Source organism: Bubalus kerabau, chromosome 5 (assembly GCF_029407905.1).
Source record: "Bubalus kerabau isolate K-KA32 ecotype Philippines breed swamp buffalo chromosome 5, PCC_UOA_SB_1v2, whole genome shotgun sequence".
Taxonomy (NCBI): Eukaryota; Metazoa; Chordata; class Mammalia; order Artiodactyla; family Bovidae; genus Bubalus; species Bubalus kerabau.
The window spans coordinates 129,945,238-129,966,015 of NC_073628.1; the positions used below are offsets into that span (position 1 = coordinate 129,945,238).

Sequence of the window (20,778 nt, forward strand, 5' to 3'; positions counted from 1 at the left end):
AGTTTATATTTTTATATCCATCTGTTTGACAACTGTGTCTTATTTATCAATTGATTCTGAGTTCAACTGGGGAATAAAGGGGGTGTTGTTTATTGGTTTTCACAAAATCCAACAAGACACAGGTTATTGTACTGCAGAAAGATGCGTAAAGCATAGAATTAATATGTAGTAGGGAGGGATTTATTTTATATGTTGTGTGTGTGTGTGTGCATTCACACATGTGTGCACATGCATATGAAGAGAGGGTGTGTCAGGAAAATTTACAGAAATGGGGATGGGTCACTATGCAAAGGATGATTGGAAAAAGAAAGACAAGAAGACTGCGTGTAGAGAGAATTGAGAAGGTGAGAAAGAGCATATGTAAATAAACCAGAAACGTAAAAGTGATGTGCAAATTTTCATTAGGAGTATTAGTATCATTTTGTCAACCTTGTATTAAAGAGCCCAGTATCACAGGATAGCATTTCTCAGCTCTCTCCCTGTCAGAGCCGATGATGCCCTAGTAAACAGAGAAATACTCCATCAGAACTGTCCCTGTGCTGATTGCGATGATACTGCAGAATCTTTAGAGGCATTGCTTCACCTCAACAGCTCTGAAGCTTGAGTGTGGGTCTCACTGTGCCATTATCAGGGCACGCTGCGCGGGACTCCAGTTTCCCTGTGTAGAAAAGGAGCAGCGATAGCATCCCTAAGTCTTCCTTCAGCCCTGACCTTCGTGGAGCTCTTATCCTTTCACATTGTTTTGTTTTGTTTCAGTCAATTCTTTCCTGACCTTTCCAGCTCTCAACAGAGCTCTCCATTCTCAAGGTCTGTATAGATTAATTATCAATATTTCAGATCTTGCTTTGCCAACTGGTGGAAGCACATCCCTATAGGACATCACTTGACTCTTATTTCTCCACTCCTTTATTATCCACAAAGGACAGTGTATTAAATTTGTAGAGAGGAAAAAATAGTGGGCTGAGCCAGTTTGGTTTTAAAATCAAATACAATTCTTGAAGCCCTTCTCCTGCCCCTAAGGACTCCCATTACCCAGTAGTCATACTTACAGACCCATAAAAAAGGTTAATGCCAAGATTGTCTCTATCCTGAAAGTAGGGCAAGTATGGAAATGTTTATTCCTCTAGGGCAGAGCTTCTCAGCCTTGGCACTATTGACATTTGGGCTAGATGATCTTTTTCTTGTGGGGGGGCGGGTGTGGGGTTGGGGTTAGCCTGTGCCCGGTAGGATGTTTAAGGCACTGACTGTCTTTACCACCTGGAGGCCAGTAGCACCGCGTCCCCAGTCATGACGATTAAAAACATATCCAGGCACTGTCCAATGTCCTTGGAGGGTCAAAAGTGCTCTTTGAGAATCTAAGAGTTACGTTTCCCCTAGCTGAGGTGACTGAATTGATCATGAGGATGCATGCGCATCTTTAGAGAATGTACTTCTTTTTGAATGTTATTTATTCCTGTATTCATTGAACAAATTAAGTTGCTACCAGAAATGTTTGCTACGCTTCTCGGCTATTGAAACTGTCATTTTTTGGATCTGTTTTAAGCCTGACAGTGCTGGCTGTCTCTTGGCCACAGGAGCCCCTGCTGCTGCTCACCACCTTATGTATGATGTGTGGGCTCAGTCCAGCGCTTTTGCGACCCCATGGACTACAGCCTGCCAGGCTCCCCTGTCCATGGAAGTTTCCAGGCAAGAATATTGGGTTGTTGTCCCTGACCTGCGTAGAGTGGCACCTGGTTGATGGCGCCTGTCTCATGTCAGTGGGGGATGAAACAACTCCTTGTTTATCCCAGCTTGCTTTTGCTCTGTGCCCATGCCTGGTTCATGCCATAGACACATAGATTAAAAAAGAAAAAAGAATACTGGGTTGCCCTTTCCTACTCCAGGGGATCTTCCTGACCTAATGATCGAACCCTTGTCTCCTACATTAGCAGGTGGATTCTTTGCAAGCTGGGGAGCGTTCATCATCTTGGGGCTTGCTCATTTCCAGCTCTGTGCTTCCAGACCTGTCGCTCGTCCACAGGAAATCATCTGCAACAGTGAGAACAGCAAGGGTCTGAAGGTAAGCCCTTGAATTCTAGCTCTGGTTCTGCCAGTTCCCAGCTGTGTGACCTTAGAACAGCAAAGTCTGTGTGAATGTCACATCCTGGTCTGAAAAATGGGAAGGACACGTGGCACTCTCCTGCTTACTCGTCTGGTTGATTGAGGAGAAAAAGAAGAGCAAGGCAGAGGACGTGATCTGAAAAGGAGATAGCACTGTAGAAGAGAGAAACATTGTTGTTCTCATGATCATTATCTGTAAAACAAAAGGGTATTAACAAGAAGTGCTTGTCAAGCAGAGAGAAAGCCAGCTGAGGGAGAGAAACAATTACCACCTAGATTGGGACAGGATAAGGAGTTAGAGCAGAAAGGCATAGTCCTTTGCTGAATTGGGGGCAACTAAGCTCACTTCCCACTCCAGTACTGTTGCCTGGAAAATCCCATGGATGGAGGAGCCTGGTAGGCTGCAGTCCATGGGGTCACTAAGAGTCAGACACAACTGAAGTGACTTAGCAGCAGCAGCAGCAGCAGCAGCAGCAAGCTCACTTCTGACAGAATGTGGTCCACTGGAGAAGGGAATGGCAAACCTCTTCAGTATTCTTGCCTTGAGAACCTCATGAACAGTATGAAAAGGCAAAATGATAGGATACTGAAAGAGGAACTCCCCAGGTCGGTAGGGGCCCAATATGCTACTGGAGATCAGTGGAGGAATAACTCCAGAAAGAATGAAGGGATGGAGCCAAAGCAAAAACAATACCCAGCTGTGGATGTGACTGGTGATAGAAGCAAGGTCCGATGCTATAAAGAGCAATATTGCATAGGAACCCAGAATGTTAGGTCCATGAATCAAGGCAAATTGGAAGTGGTCAAACACGAGCTGGCAAGAGTGAACATTGACAATCTAGGAATCAGCAAACTAAAATGGACTGGAATGGGTGAATTTAACTCAGATGACCATTGTATCTACTACTGTGGGCAGGAATCCCTTAGAAGGAATGGAGTAGCCATCATGGTCAACAAAAGAGTCCGAAATGCAGTACTTGGATGCAATCTCAAAAACGACAGAATGATCTCTGTTTCCAAGGCAAACCATTCAATATCACAGTAGTCCAAGCCTATGCCCCAAACAGTAATGCTGAAGAAGCTGAAGTTGAACTGTTCTATGAAGACCTACAAGACTTTTTAGAACTAACATCCAAAAAATATGTCCTTTACATTATAGGGGACTGGAATACAAAAGTAGGAAGTCAAGAAACACCTGGAGTAACAGGCAAATTTGGCCTTGGAGTACAGAATGAAGCAGGGCAAAGGCTAATAGAGTTTTGCCAAGAGAACGCACTGGTCATAACAAACACCCTCTTCCAACAACACAATAGAAGACTCTACACATGGACATCACCAGATGGCCAACACTGAAATCAGACTGATTATATTCTTTGCAGCCAAAAATGGAGAAGTTCTATACAGTCAGCAAAACAAGACTTGGAGCTGACTGTGGCCCAGATCATGAACTCCTTATTGCCAAATTCAGACTTAAATTGAAGAAAGTAGAGAAAACCACTAGACCATTCAGGTATGACCTAAATCAAATCCCTTATGATTATACAGTGGAAGTGAGAAATAGGTTTAAGGGCCTAGATCTGATAGACAGAGTGCCTGATGAACTATGGACAGAGGTTCATGACATTGTACAGGAGACAGGGAACAAGACCATCCCCATGGAAAAGAAATGCAAAAAAGCAAAATGGCTGTCTGGGGAGGCATTACAAATAGTTGTGAAAAGAAGAGAAGCGAAAAGCAAAGGAGAAAAGGAAAGATATAAGCATCTGAATGCAGAGTTCCAAAGAATAGCAAGGAGAGATAAGAAAGCCTTCCTCAGCTATCAGTGCAAAGAAATAGAGGAAAACAACAGAATGGGAAAGACTAGAGATCTATTCAAGAAAATTAGAGATACCAAGGGAACATTTAATGCAAAGATGGGCTCAGTAAAGGACAGAAATGCTATGGACCTAACAGAAGCAGAAGATATTAAGAAGAGGTGGCAAGAATACACAGAAGAACTGTACAAAAAAAATCTTCACGACCAAGATAATCATGATGGTGTGATCACTCACCTAGAGCCAGACATTCTGGAATGTGAAGTCAAGTGGGCCTTGGAAAGCATCACTATGAACAAAGCTAGTGGAGGTGATGGAATTCCAGTTGAGCTATTTCAAATCCTGAAAGATGATGCTGTGAAAATGCTGCACTCAATATGCCAGCAAATCTGGAAAACTCAGCAGTGGCCACAGGACTGGAAAAGGTCAGTATTCATTCCAATCCCAAAGAAAGGCAATGCCAAAGAATGCTCAAACTACCACACAGTTGCACTCATCTCACACGCTAGTAAAGTAATGCTCAAAATTCTCCAAGCCAGACTTCAACAATATGTGAACCGTGAACTTCCAGATATTCAAGCTGGTTTTAGGAAAGGCAGAGGAACCAGAGATCAAATTGCCAACATCCACTGGATCATGGAAAAAGCAAGAGAGTTCCAGAAAAACATCTATTTCTGCTTTATTGACTATGCCAAATCCTTTGACTGTGTGAATCACAACAAACTGTGGAAAATTCTGAAAGAGATGGGAATACCAGACCACCTGACCTGCCTCTTGAGAAACCTATATGCAGGTCAGGAAGCAACAGTCAGAACTGGACATGGAACAACAGACTGGTTCCAAATAGGAAAAGGAATACGTCAAGGCTGTATATTATCACCCTGCTTGTTTAACTTATATGCAGAGTACATCTTGAGAAATGCTGGGCTGGATGAAGCACAAGCTGGAATCAAGATTGTCAGGAGAAATATCAATAACCTCAGATATGCAGATGACACCACCCTTATGGCAGAAAGTGAAGAGGAACTAAAAAGCCTCTTGATGAAAGTGAAAGAGCAGAGTGAAAAAGTTGGCTTAAAGCTTAACATTCAGAAAACTAAGATCATGACATCCGGTCCCATCACTTCATGGGAAGTAGATGTTGAAACAGTGGAAGCAGTGTTAGGCTTTATTTTTCTGGGCTCCAAAATCACTGCAGATGGTGATTGCAGCCATGAAATTAAAAGACACTTACTCCTTGGAAGGAAAGTTATGACCAACCTAGATAGCATATTCAAAAGCAGAGACATTACTTTGCCAACAAAGGTCCGTCTAGTCAAGGCTTTGGTTTTTCCAGTGGTCATGTATGGATGTGAGAGTTAGACTGTGAAGAAAGCTGAGTGCTCAAGAATTGATGCTTTTGAACTGCGGTGTTGGAGAAGACTCTTGAGAGTCCCTTGGACTGCAAGGAGATCCAACCAGTCCATTCTGAAGGAGATCAGTCCTGGGTGTTATTTGGAAGGACTGATGCTAAAGCTGAAACTCCAATACTTTGGCCACCTCATGTGAAGAGTTGACTCATTGGAAAAGACTCTGATGCTGGGAGGGATTGGGGGCAGGAGGAGAAGAGGATGACAGAGGATGAGATGGCTGGATGGCATCACTGACTCAATGGACATGAGTTTGAGTAAACTCCGGGAGTTGGTGATGGACAGAGAGGCCTGGTGTGCTGCGATTCATGGGGTTGCAAAGAGTTGGACACGACTGAGCAACTGAACTGAACTGAACTGAACTGAAGCTCACTTCATCTTCCTAGGTATCTCAGCAGTAAAGAATCTGCCTTCAATGCAGGAGATGTGGGTTTGGTCCCTGAGAAGGAAATGGCAACCCACTCCAGTATTCTTGCCTGGGAAATCCCATGGACAGAGGAGCCTGGCGGCTACAGTCTATAGGGTTGCAAAGAGACATGACTCAAGCGACTGAGCACTTGTGCAAGCTCACTTCCTCTAGGAGCAGGAGCCTAAAGATAAGAAGCACTGGTGTGGCTGTGAATGGGGCTCCTCTGGGCTTCTTTTTGGGGCCTGGGTCCAGATTTCTAAGTACAGTTCTTTTATTCAGAGGAAAAATTGGAAAGTATCTAATATATGTTAGGTATATATATTAGGTACTTCCTGTGTGCCGGGCATTAAGCTAGAAGTGTTTCTGAAGATGCTTTCAGAAGCACTGCATCTAGAAAGCATGGAAGAGCTGACATTTCTCTCACAGCCCCATCTATACCACCCCAATAGTCCAATGGAGCGTTTCTCAATCTCTTAAGAAAAAGCCTAAAGTACCTGGGAAACACTAGAACATGGAACTGCATGGTCCGTGAAATGACTTTCATGAATTATGGTCCATGTGCCACGGTTCTGTTCTTGTGTAATAATGGGATAGTAAGCACGTGTGCAATGCCTAGTACAGGCCAGGCACTAACCTAGACACTTCATGGTTTATGCATTAATTAACACAGACTGAACGTGAATATGAATATGAGCATTATCACACAGAGAGGCCTGCGACCCTCCTTCCCTGCTGCCCTGGGTTCTATGCCTCTGGATTTTCAGTAAGAAGTGAGTGAAAGTGAACGTCGTTCAGTCGTGTCCAACTCCTTGCGACCCCATGGACTATGCAGTCCATGGAATTCTCCAGGCCAGAATACTGGAGTGGGTAGCTGTTCCCTTTTCCAGGGGATCTTCCCAACCCAGGGATCAAACCCAGGCCTCCTGCACTGCAGGTGGATTCTTTACCAGCTGAGCCACAAGGGAAGCCCTTCAATAAGAAAAGTATGCCCCAAAAGGGGGACTGGCCAAGCAGTGCCCAGTAAGAGCACTATCCGCGGTGGTGAAAATGACCCCCCTGCATTCAATAGACAAGGGAGAGGACAAGAGACGGGGGTGAGGCTGCAGGTCACCAGGCAGTGAGCGGCAACCATGGGCAAAGGGACAAGGTGGCTTGTCAGAAACTTCAGGGGAAGTTAGAGAAGAGGTCAGATACCAGAGACGACCAGATTATGAGATACCAGAGAGATTTCCTCTTTTTCACCCAGGTAGAGATTTTAGGGGATTGAATCTTGTCATGATTCTTTGAGTGGGAAGAGAATAATTTAAAAATAACCCTGGTCTGCATGTGTGCAGACGGGCATGGCATACTAATAGGAGCGTCAGAATCCTCTAAAGAGACATTTTCTCTGGCCCTGAAATAAAAGTGTTCTACCACCCGACAAGAGCAGCATGGTGTTCCCGTGACATTTACTTAATGCCCCTCACCAACTCCCGATTAAACAAATCATGGTACCCAGAGATCTCAGTGTTCATACAAAGCTGGTGAACACAAGTCATTTCGTGTACCTAGAAGTAGTGGATTTTTTTATTTTGTCTGAGGTCAAGCCCTTTTTTCCAAGCCAGCAAACATTTCATTTTCACTAAGATGAAGTAGGAAGGAGAAATAGCCTTCACCGATGTGCTGCCATTGGGCCGAGGTTTAAATCTGAAAAAATGGCCCCATTCATTGTAGGTATGGCCATTGCTTTGATCATTTAGCAGCTGACTTGACCATCAGTCTTGGATCCAAAAAACATCTTTGGCAGCTAAAGAGTCCTTTTTCAACCAAACACCATGCCTCCTGTATTTAAAACCACCTAAAATGCATCTTTTGGCATAAGTGAGAACTCCCCAGTTCATCACTTCATGTATCATTCCACTTAGTCCTTAAAACGATTCTGAGAAGACAGGCATTATTATTATTAATATCCTTATTTTCCAACTGATAGAATGATGCTGTGAGTAAGCAAGTAACATTTCCAAGATCAAGAAGTGGTAGAACTGATTCTCACTCTGAATGGTCTTTATTGTTCTCAAATTCCAAAGGCCTTCATCTTCACCCTTCGCCAGGCTGCATTCTATTCTCAAGTACAAGTCTGGTCAGTTCTCGGAAGGTCTTTTCCACATCATCCCCTAACAATAACATCCCTTCCACAGCAACAGCTGAGGTTGGTAATGTCTATACTCCCATAATTCAGTCTTCTGGAGGCTACTTCTTTCAGAGTTGCCTGTAGCCTTTGGTGCAATGGCTCAAGACACATAAAGCACTCAGGAGCCTCAGGCAGGAGACAGCGGTGGTACAAAGCTTTCTGAGGCCGGATATGGGGTCTGTCCTTTTTCACCTTTGCTTTTCCTTCTAAATTACTGTTGATTGTGGAGCATCTGCTTCCTTCTGAGATGCATATGCTTCCCCCCGTCAATCTGAATGCCTGTCGAGTGGCCCATACAGAGCTGCATACGGACACTCAGCTGAAAGTTGCCTTTAGAACCCCTCCGTAAATCAGACCTACAAGCTCAGCCAGCACATCTCTGGAAGTGGTAGGTAGCAATGAAGGTAAAGATAGAAAATACCTTCCCGAGTCATCTGATAGCTCCCAAGTTTCCATTGCTCTAGGCACAGATGACTAGCAAGGCAATAAGCAAGGAAACACTTTGCCTTCTTCCACTGACTGGATCGCCAGCCTTCCTGATAGTGGAAGAAAGAGGGACTCTGGGGTCTCAGGATGAGCTCACGAAATTTCAAAGAGGAAGAATAGGATGTCAGTAAACCCTATGTCACTTTACCTGCAGGTCCCACACATGCCAATCCCACTCCACGTCTCAGAAAGTCACTAGTGCTCCCGCATTCGCCCTCAAACTTTTCTAATCATTGAGGTCTTTTTAGACATAGGCTCTTTTACACACACCTTTGCCATGTATCTTACATATACTCACTTTTGAAAAAAAAAAAATCGGGAGAATTAATTTGAGTTAAATGATTCTGCTTGTGTTGGTGCTCATAAAAAATCAACAACAAAATGAATAATCAATAAATAATTATTAAAGCCAACACATCGAGAGCTCCTAGTGTGAGCAAAGGAACACTGTGTGGACTGGAGCAGCCAGCCCTCTGTGGAGAGCATAGAGATACACGGCTGACCTGCGTCCTCTAAAACATGACTCTGGGGAGGAGCCTGGGCAACCTGAGTGAGAGTAGAGCTGGATTCCAGGGGCCTGTCAAGGCCAAGGTAGAAGTTTCTCCTGCCTATAATTTCAGAGCACAGAGTCAAGGTGCAATTAGAGGAAACAGACTCCTTACTCTAAGCCAAGAACTTTAAATGGAGTATCTGTTTTTACAGGTTTATTAAGGTATAACTGACATGTGATGGACTTCACATATTTAAAAATACACAATTTAATAAGGTTTGGCATATATATGTATATATCAATAAAAATAATCAGCAAAATCAAGACCAGAGCCTACCATACCCGTCATGCCCCAAGATTTCTTTGCGCCCTCCATCCTGCCCCTTCCCACCCTCCTCCCAGGCAACGACTGACTTGATTTCTTTTGCTATAAAATTGTTAGCGTTTTCTAATTTTTTTTTTAAGGGAATCATTCAATAAGTATTCAATAGTTCATTCTATTATACTGGTAAATGTGATATGCCACAATTGGCTTATCCATTCACCTGTTGATGCGCATTTGGATTATTTTCAGTTTTACACAGTTACAAATAAAACTGCCATGAATATTTATGTACAAATCTTTGCACGGACATGTGTTTTCATTTCTGTTGGGTAAATACTTAGTGGTGGAACAGCTAGATGGTGTGGCAGCTGTATGCGGAATGTTTAAGTAACTGTTAAGCATTTTACAAAATCTTCATACCATGTTACATTAGCACCAACAGTGTTTGAGAGTTCGAGTTCTGACACATTCTTGCCCACACTTAGTCAATCATTTTAATTTTAACTATTCTAATAGGTAGTGGGATAATATTGTTATTTTAACTTGCATTTTCCTAATGACTGATGATGTTGAATATATTTTCATATGCTTATTTGCCATTCATACATCTTCTTTCGTGAGTGTTGGTTCAAATATTTTGCCCGTTTTTTAAAACTGGCTTGCTAGTCCTTATTACTGAGCTTGTGCAAATCAATTTGATTGAGGATTAATTGACACACATCTCAGTGAGGTTTGGAAAACTTATACATTCCAGTAACTGCCATCATAATCAAGGTAAAATCTACAAAGTCTTGACTCCTTTTTTGATGGTCAATCCCACTCTTTCAACTTTTACTCTTTTATAAACTACAAATTTGTTGAAATGTAACTTACATACCAAACAAATCACTCATTTAAAGTGTACAAGTGTTTTCTAATATATTCACAGATTTTAAAATCAAACTATAATCATTTTCATCACCTCAAAAAGAAACTTTGTACCTACTAGCAGTCACCCTGCTAACCCCCATTTCCTTTCTCCCACTTCCAAACCACTAATCTACTTTCTGTCTCTATAGATTTTCCTATTCTGAACACGTCCTATAAATTAAATCATAATAAGTGCCTTTTCTGACTGGTTTCTTTCATGTAGCATAATGGTTCAATTCACTTTGTAGCATGTATCAGCATTTTATTTCTTTTTACTGCTAAAGAATATTCTGTTGGATATTACCATATGGGTATATAACATTTTATTTCTCCATTTATCATTTGATAGACATTTGGTTTTTCATTTTTTTAGCTATTATGTATATAATGCTGCTATGAATATCAGTGTACAAGTTTTTGTGTGAATTATTGAGATAATAGAAAAATTACAAATTAAATATATCTGTACATATATATTGGTCTCTGCCCCTGGTCCCTGACACAGAGCTCCCAAAACCTTTGTAATTTCCTAAGTGAAAAGGATATTAGGAATATCTTTTGTTCTCATGAGGCAACTCTGGGTGGGCTCCTGGATGGAGGCTGGTCTCCAGAAGACCAAGCCATGGTTAGCTTGGGATTTTCAGCCTCCTTGCCCCCAGCTTCTCCAAAGTGTAGAGGGGCTAGAAATGAAACTAGTAATTGATCATGCCTATATAAAACCCCAGTACCAGGGGGTTTGATGAGCTTCCAGGTGGCAGACACATCCATAAACCAGGCAGGTGATGCACTCCAACTCTCTGAGGACTGAAGCTCCTACATCTGGGACCCTCCAAGACCTCACTCTATGTATCTCTTCATCTGGCTATTCATCTATATTCTTTAACATATCCTTTAATAAACTGGGAAACAAGTATTCCCTGGGTTCTGTGAGCCACTCTAGCAAGCTACTCAGATTTTGAGAGAGAGGAGGTCATGGAAACTTCCAATTTGTAACCAAGTAATTTGGGGATTTGCAATTAGGACCTGAAATGGAGGGCAATTGTTTGGTGCTGAGCTCCTAACCTGGGGAGTTCAATCAATTTCCAGATAAATGAAGTCAGAACTGAGTTGGATTATAGAACACCCAGCTGGTGTCATAAAGAATTTCTTAACTTGGGGAAAAAATACATACATAATTTGGTAACCAAAAGTGTCAGCAGTGACATGTTCTGTGTAAAAGGAGATATAGAAGGAAGACTGAATTTTACCAATACAGTTATTTTTTGCTTTTCTTGTGTATGTACCTCGGAAGACATTGCTGGGCCATATAGCAGTCCTGTGTTTAATGCTTCATTTTTAGAAACTGACAGACCATTTCCCAAAGAAGTGTACCAGTTTACATTTCAACCAGCAGTGTGTAAAGATTCTGATGTTTCCACATCTGCAGACACATAATTATCTGTCTTCTATTATAGCTGTCTCAGTAGATATTGAGTGACAACTCATTGTGGCTTCGCTTTGCCTGTTTCTGATGGCTAACGATGTTGAGCATCTTTCCATGTACTTCTTGCCCATTTGTGTATCTTTTTTGGAATGAGGTCTATAAAATCATTTACTTATTTTTAATTGAGTTATTTGTTTTTTAACTATTGAGTTGTTAGTGTTTTTATATGTTTTAAGTCCAAGTCTTTATCAGATGTATATATATATATATATATATATATATAAATAAATTTTCCTTCCATTTCATAGGTTGTCTTCACTTTTTTTTTTTTTTTTTAATTTTTTAATTTTATTTTATTTTTAAACTTTACATAACTGTATTAGATTTGCCAAATATCAAAATGAATCCGCCACAGGTATACATGTGTTCCCCATCCTGAACCCTCCTTCCTCCCCATACCATCCCTCTGGGTCGTCCCAGTGCACCATCCCCATGCATCCAGTATCGTGCATCGAGCCTGGACTGGCGACTCGTTTCATACATGATATTGTACATGCTTCAATGCCATTCTCCCAAATCTTTCCACCCTCTCCCTCTCCCACAGAGACCATAAGACTGTTCTATACATCAGTGTCTCTTTTGCTGTCTCGTACACAGGGTTATTGTTACCATCTTTCTAAATTCCATATATATGCGTTAGTATACTGTATTGGTGTTTTTCTTTCTGGCTTACTTCACTCTGTATAATAGGCTCCAGTTTCATCCACCTCATTAGAACTGATTCAAATGTATTCTTTTTAATGGCTGAATAATACTCCATTGTGTATATGTACCACAGCTTTCTTATCCATTCATCTGCTGATGGACATCTAGGTTGCTTCCATGTCCTGGCTATTATAAACAGTGCTGCGATGAACATTGGGGTACTCGTGTCTGTCTTCACTTTTATAATGGTGTATTTTGGAGAACAAGAGTTTTAATTTTGTTGATGTCTTATTATTGAGATATTTTATCAATTTATTTATTTTAATTGGAAGATAATTACTTTATAATTTTGTGATGGTTTTTGCCATACCTCAACATAAATCAGCCACAGCTATACATGTGTCCCCTCTATCCTGAACCCCTCTCCCACCTCCGTCCCAACTCCATCCCTCTGGGTTGTCCCACAGCACCAGCTTTGGGTGCCCTGCTTCATGCATGGAAATTGCACTGGTCATCTACTTCACATACGGTAATATACAAGTTTCAATGCTATTCTCTCAAATCATCCCACCCTCACCTTCTTCCAATAAGACACAAATGTATTGCTGAGATTTAAGAGTTCTATGCATATTGTAGACATATGCATATATATGTATATATATATAATCCTTTATCAGTCATATATCTTGCAAATATTTTCTCCTAATTTGATTTGTCTTTTCATTCTCTTAACAATATCTTTTGAAAAGCAGTTTTAATTTTCATGAAGTCAGATTGGTCATGTTCATGGAACATGTTCACAAGTCAACATGTTCTTTTATAGATTTTCTTTTTGAGATAATATCTCTGAAAACTTTGCCTAATCCAAGATCACATATATTTCATACTATGTTTTCTTTTAGAAATTATATAGTTTAGGTTTTATATTTAGACCTATGATGCATTTAACTTTTTTTATATTGTGCAAAGTATGGATTAAAGCTTCTCCTTTTTTAAATATATTTTTTAAATATATTCAACTGTTCAGCACCATCTGTTGAAAAGACTATCCCTTCTACACAGAATTACCCCCTTACCATTATCAAATCAGCTGTATAGATATATGTGGGTCTTTACAGACTTGTATTTTCATAACATCTATGTTTATACCAATTCCATCTTTCTTTCTACAGCTTTATTAACCTTGAAATCATGTGATGTTACTCCTCCAACTTTGTTCTTTTTTAAAGTTGTTTGGCTCTTCTAGAGGCTCTGCACTTCCAGTGAATTTTAGAATCAGCTTATCAACATCTACAAAATATCAGCTTATCAACCTCTACAAAAATAAAAATCTGCTGAGAGTTTGATTGGGATTGGCTTCCCTGGTGGATCAGACAGCAAAGAATCTACCTGCAATGTGGGAGACCTGGGTTTGATCCCTGGGTTTGGAAGATCCCCTGGAGGAGGATATGGCAACCCACTACAGTATTCTTGCCTGGAGAATCCCCATGGACAGAAGAGCCTGGCAGGCTACAGTTCATGGGGTTGCAAAGAGTCGTACACGACTGAATGACTAGGCACATAGCACAGTACTGAATCTATAAATCAATTGAAGCAAATTGACATCTTAACAATACTAAGTCTTTCAACCATAATAAATGATGTACCTCTATCTAGTCAGACCTTTAACGTCTCACAACAGTTGTAGAAGTTTTTGTCCTTTTGTCAGATGTGTCACTATCAATTTCATGTTTTTGATGCAATTATAAAGAGCACTGCAACTTAATGTTAATTTCCATGTATTCATTGTTAGTATATAAAGCTATTGCTAATTTTTATGTACTGATCTCATATTCTACAATCTTGCTAAACACACTAGTTCTAGTATATTTCATAGATTTCATCAGATTCTCTTTATCAGTGATTCTCAGCTAGGAGTAGTTGAGCCCCTGGGGGTAATGTGCTAATGTCCAGAGACATTTTTGGTTGTCATACATTTGGATAAAGGGATACAGACAATGATACTGGCAACTAATGGTTAGATGCCAGGATTGGGCTAAACATTGTACAACACATAGGAAAACCCTCCCACATTAAAAAACTACTGAGCCCAGAATATCTGGAAGAGATTGGAAAAAAAAAAAGCTATCCTAAATAGGTAAGCATGTCATTTGCAATAAGGATAGTTTGTTTCCTCTTACACTATCTGCATGATTTGTACTTTTTTTAACCTGGGTATACTAGTCAAATTTTCAATGTTGGATAAAAGTGAAGAAAACAGACATATTTGTCTTGTTTTTGGCTTGGAGGTAAGGCATTTAGTCTTTCACTATTATGTATGATGTTGGCTATAGGTTTTTTGTAGACGGACTTTATTAGGCTGAAAAAGTTCCCTTCAATTCCTACCTTGCTGAGTGATTATTCAGGAATAAATGTTATATTTTGCCACTTTATTTTCTGCATTTATTGACATGATCACATATTTTTTCTTTATTAGTTTGATAATATGATGATATACTTCCTAGGATAAATCCAGTAGCTCAAGATATATTCTCCTTTTTTAAATACATTGCTGGACTGGATTTGATAAAAATTTATTTTGAATTATTGCACCTCTAATCAGAAATGTATTGTCTGCAGCTTTTTTGGTTTTTGGTTCTTTTAACCTGTCATTTCTTTGTCTAGCTTTGGTGTCAAGGCCGTCTCAAAGAATGTGTTAAGAAGCATTTTCTCCTCTTCAATTTTCTGGGGCAGTTTATGTAGAATTGGTATTATTTTCCCTTAAGTGTTTTGAAGAATTCACTAGTGAAGCCATCTAAGCCTGCAGTTTTCTTTGCAGGAAGATATTTAACTACAAATTCAATATCTTTATTTGATATATAGCTATTCAGGTTATCTGTTTCTTCTTGAATGAGCATCAGTAGTTTGTTCTTTTCAAGGAATTTGTCAATTTCATCTTAGATGTAAATTTATAGGAATAAAATTGTTCACAATATTCCTTTATTATCATTTTAATGCTGTAGACTGAAGTGATGTCACCTTTCATTTCTGACATCGGTAATTTGTGGCCTTTCTTTGATTCCTGACCATGTGACTGGTTCTAAGAGATGAAGAAAACTGAGAAACCTCTAGCCATACTGTTTTATATTTGGGGGATTTCTGCTTTGATCTTTATTTTCTTTCTTTTTACTTTAGTTTTAATTGTACTTCCTTCCCTATTTTTTTTTTTAATATGGAAGGTGAGATCATGTGACTTAAGACTATTTTTTCCTAATACAGAGGTTTAGTGCAATAATTTTCTCCTAAATACAGCTATAGAGCATCCCACAAATTCTAATATACTGGGTTTTCATTTCATTCAGTTCAAAATACTTCTGATTTCTTCTTTGACTAATGAATTATTTAGAAGTACATTATGTAGTAGATTATGTGTAGATTAGAAGTTTGGTGTTGACATGTATACACTGCTATGTTTAAATATAAATCATCAACAAGGATTATGTGTAGATTGGAAGTTTGGTGTTGACATGTATACACTGCTATGTTTAAATATAAACCATCAACAAGGACCTACTGGATAACACAGGAAACTCTGCTCAATACTTTGTAATAAACTAAATGGGAAAAAAATTTGGAGAAGAATAGAAACATACGCATGTGTAACTGAATCACTGCTGTACACCCGAAATGAGCACAATGTTAATCAACTACACTCCAATATAGCATGAAATTTTTTTAAAAAGAAGTACATTATATAGCTTCTAAATCTCTAGAGATTTTCTAGATATCTTTCTGTTGCTGATTTCTAATTTAATTCCATTTATTGTAGGACTTGAATCCTTTTAAATTTGTCGAGACTTGTTTCATGGCCCAGAACATAGTCTTAACCATGTGCATCATGGAAAGCAGTCTCCGGCCACTGGACCAGCATTTGGGTCAGGCTTCCCTCTCTAAGGAAAACTTGATACTGATCTATGTACACTCAAAAATAAATATTCTGCTGTTATCTGATGGAGTTGTTCTGTAAACGTAAATCAGGCCAGTTCAAGTCTATTTGTCCTTGCTGATTTTATGTCCCAGATCTGTGACTTTATATTTTTTAGCAAGTTTAGGGGGAAAAATGTTCATTATGTCTACAAATATGTTTTCTGACCTCCCCCTCTTTCTTCAGGGACTTCAATCACATATATATATATCAGTCTTCCTGAGGTTGCCCCGTAGCTTCTTCCATTTTTTTTCAATTCTTTTTTTTTCTTGTGTGTTTTATTTTAGTTAGTTTCTATTTCTATATCTTCATATTTAAAAATCTTTTCTTCCCCAATGACTAATCTGTCATTAACCCTATCTGATGTATTTTTCATATCAGACATTGTGTTTTTTATATTTAGAAGTTTATTTTGGGTCCTTTGTATAACTTATTTGTTTCTACTTAACTTTTTAGGGGCTTTCCAGGTGGCTCAGTGGTAAAGCAAGAGACATGAGTTTGATCCCTGGGTCAGAAAGTTCCCCTGGAGAAGGAAATGGAAAACCAGCCCAGTATTCTTGCCTTGAGACTCCCATGGAGAGAGGAACCTGGCGGGCTACAGTCCATGGGGTCACATACAGTCAGACACAGCCAAGTGACTGAGCACACACGCAAGCAACCCACAGCCGTACCAAGTGAACCATTTGTATCAGTGCTTGATCATGTTCGATTATTTTCCTCACCAAAGGTCATTCTTCCCTGTTTCTTTGCATGCTAGTAATATTTTTATTGGATTCTAAGCATTGTGAACTTTTCTTTGTTGGTTGCTGTATTTTCTTATTCCTAGACATATCCCTGGGCTTTGTTATCATACACAGTTAATTTTAAAAAATAATTTGTTTGTGTTCTGTTTTTAAGATTTGTTAGGCAAGACCAGATGAGTGTTCAAGGTCTTAAAACCACTGCTTCATTTTATCTGTTTTTCCTCTGGTTGCTTCAGACAGAATCTAAATTCAATCCGTGTCACTCTACCTTGTCCAGAAACTGCTGCTGCTGCTGCTGCTAAGTTGCTTCAGTCGTGTCCGACTCTGTGCAACCCCATAGATGGCAACCTACCAGGCTCCCCCGTCCCTGGGATTCTCCAGTCAAGAACACTGGAGTGGGTTGCCATTTCCTTCTCCAATGCATGAAAGTGAAAAGTGAAAGTGAAGTCGCTCAGTCGAGTCCAACTCTTCGAGACCCCATGGACTGCAGCCTACCAGGCTCCTCCGCCCATGGGATTTTCCAGGCAAGAGTACTGGAGTGGGGTGCCATTGCCTTCTCCCTGTCCAGAAGCAGGAGTCTTTAATTGTGTTATCTTTTAAACCTCACAACTATTCAGTAAGTATTAAATCTGTTGTGAAATTTTGTTTATTGTATGTAAAGATAATTTGAAGGGCAGAGAAGTTACTCAATCAAGTTTGCATAGCTCCTAAGTGAGGTATGCATGATTCACACCTAGATCTATGTGACACCAGGGTCTATGCTCAGTCATCATAATACTTGTCTTTCTAACATTGTGATACCATGATATCTGCGGACTTGCCCATGACCAGCCCCAAACCATCTTCAATGAGATCCATTTCTAGCCACATTCAAGCACTCTTATTCATTGCGGTCCATTCAAGCAAATGAACAGTGCGGGAGGAGATGATGTGAATAAGTAGCCTCAGATCCCAGCAAGTAGATGGATATTGGAAAAGGAGCTCTAGGTAAGTGACAGCTAGTAGCCCCATCTGGCCATCTGCAGTAGAAAGCAGTCTTTTAGTCACAGGACAGCCTTTCAAGAACAGGCTTCCCATCTATGATTAAAAAAAAAAACTCAGTAAGATTAAAAGCAGGGCTGGAGAAAAGCTTAAATAAAGATCAAACAGATTATTGTTTTCAAATATGCTTCACAGAATTGTAATTGGGCACATGATAAAGGCAAGAGTCTATTCTCAAAACAAGTGTGCCATGGATTAGGGGGCACACAGAAGAGGAAAATGAAGTGCCAGATTTAGTGCCAGTCACCAGATCTTCAGCCAAAACAACAGGGAAATTGGCTCAATGCTAAGTTCTTTAAGATGGGGTTAGATAGCATAAGTATTCCTTGCTTTAGGTCAGGGTCTTAGAATCTGGGCAGACTTGGGCTAAGATGAAGAAAGGAAGAGAGACAGGAGACCAGCTGTAGAGAAGTAGAAATGAAGATGTGTACGTGTATGTATACACGTGTGCACTTAGAAGTGGGATAGTAAGCTCTGTATAGAAGTGTTAGGCATTATAGCTCTATGTGTAATTATGGTTTGTTCATTCATTCATGGCTTATATCCCACATTAGACTGTACATCCCTAGATGGACCTTGACCATCTTCCTTGCTACTGTATCCAGAGCACTTGGTGCAGTTCATGGCACATGATCATTATTGATAAATATTTATTGACTAAATAACTGGGACATTTGTCCCTACCTCATAATTAAAGATGGGTGCAAGAATTCTGGGTGGGAGAGTCATACAACTGTGACCACAGGATCCCCATTCTTCACCGATAGGTTTCTATGGTAAATGTTCTGGTTCCACACCCCCCACCTTCTTGCTTTTACTCTCAGCCCCTCCTGGCCAGAATAGTGCATGAAGCGGCTGGTTGATACTCCTTGTGCCTTTCAGCACAGTCATGTGCTATTGGGCAAGAAACCTCCACTTTCCCAGAAGAAGCAGAATTGCAAAATGAATAAATAAGAAATACAGCCTGTATCTGTGTGCTTGTTCAATGATCCGGCTTTGTGCATTTCTTTCCCATGCTGATGGAAGTGAGCTAGGCTTTGGAGCCAAGTTCCCCTCTTTATCTGGATTGCCTGGGAGCCAGCCTGGTGGGACAATTAGCAAGCAGAACCACTGTATATATGAATGTCCCTTATTAAACATACAGCCCAGGATCTCTAGACTTATGTTTTTCTGACATAAAAGCAACCTTAGCTCAGGCTAAGCTGTGCCAGCAGGTAGCTTGGCACTGCAGTAAAGCATTTTCCTTCACTGCCTCCTCAAGAGCTGGCCACAGAATCTGCCAAGGGGTGGGTCTTGGGCTCCTGGCAGAGCCTCCAACCACAGAACCCAGTTTCCCCTCCCTTGCATTGCATCCCCTTCTTTGCTTTGAAGAGAAGAGCTTCAAAACCAAAACCAAACAAACAGAAAAACCCACTCTTGTTTGTCTCCCCATAGACGCCTCTTGGAGGCAAGAAGCAGACTGGGCTTGTCCCTTTAGGGGAAGGCCCTGTGCGTCATGGCCCTAACATCTGTGCTGGGTCCCGGTGGTCCCATAGCTATGAGTCTCAGCCGCAGCTCCTGGACCCAGAAAGGCAGTTAAGGGATGTCAAGCTGCATGTGTCTATTAGATCGTGTAAGGGTTCTTTTGAGAATTTTGCTCCTCTCTATCAGAGACTATGTCTCTGTGTTTCTTCTATGTTTTTTCTCTTTTTCTGTTGGATTGTCAACGTCCCGTGTCTTGTCTTCCTCCTCTCGGTGCTAGAATTCCTCTTCCATTGCTGCCACTGTACTTCAACATCTGAGCCCAGGAGCTCAACCCAATTCAGGTTTAAATTTTTGCCACTCACTCTTTCCCTCCCTACTCTGAGCCCTTTAGGGCAGGTAAGTGTTTATCCCTTCCCCAAACACTCCGCATTCCTTGTAATATCTGACTTTTTTTCTTCATCCCACAGCTTCTGCCTGGAAATTCTTTCTGCACCTTATATAACTGTCATACTCCATCACACTTCTTAAGCATGAGCCCTGCTTAACACATTATCCCTTCCTGTTTCAGTACTTTACTCTTTAGGCTTAATTTCTTATAATTACACTCATTCTTACTAAAACGAGTGCTCCTCCAAGGCAGGGACTATGTTTCATTTATCTGTAGCTCTTGTTCCAAGTATGGGACCTAACTGTTAGTAGGGAATTAATGAAAAAGTAAGTGATAGAAGGAAGCAAGGGAAGAAGGGGTCTGCGGTCTGCTGAGTGTCCAGTATTTTCCTCTACAGGCTCACTGCTCCTAGGATTCTGAACATACCCTTTCTCACCTAATGTATGTTGTTTAGTCGCTAAGTTATGTCCGACTCTTTACAACTCCATGGGCTGTAGCCTGCCAGGTTCCTCTGTCCATGGGCTTTCGCAGGCAAGAATACTGGAGTGGGTTGCCATTTCCTTCTCCACACCTAATGTATAATTTTTTTTAATAAAAAGTTACCAGATAGAGACAGTCTTATTTATGCTTCAGTTTTTTGCATCCAATGAGAGTCTTATGTGTAGAATACAAAGCAGAGGCAAATATAGGGGGTTCTCCCCCGTGGAATGCCCCATCAACTGCTGACAATCCTCTCCCAGAAATCCCTTGCACTCTTGCCCTTCAACCTTACACGTGATCTGACTTAGGCTTCTACCAAAGTGAAATGCCCATTCCTGACAGATGTCGAGTGCAAGAACTCTACCTTTTAGATGGACAGAAACAATTTCCATAAGGGAAGACAGGCAGCTGCTGGCCTTCAAAAGGAGCAAACCACCCACTTGCTTGGATTATGCTGG

The 20,778-nt window shown here is 40.6% G+C and overlaps 1 non-coding gene across 1 annotated transcript; it reads left to right on the forward strand.

Annotated features, from left to right (window-relative positions):
* Nucleotides 1-1,704: 1,704 nt before the first annotated feature.
* On the forward strand, nucleotides 1,705-1,838 carry LOC129654399 (small nucleolar RNA SNORA48). The gene has a single exon (XR_008715477.1). It is a non-coding gene; the product is annotated as a small nucleolar RNA SNORA48 (small nucleolar RNA).
* Nucleotides 1,839-20,778: the final 18,940 nt, after the last annotated feature.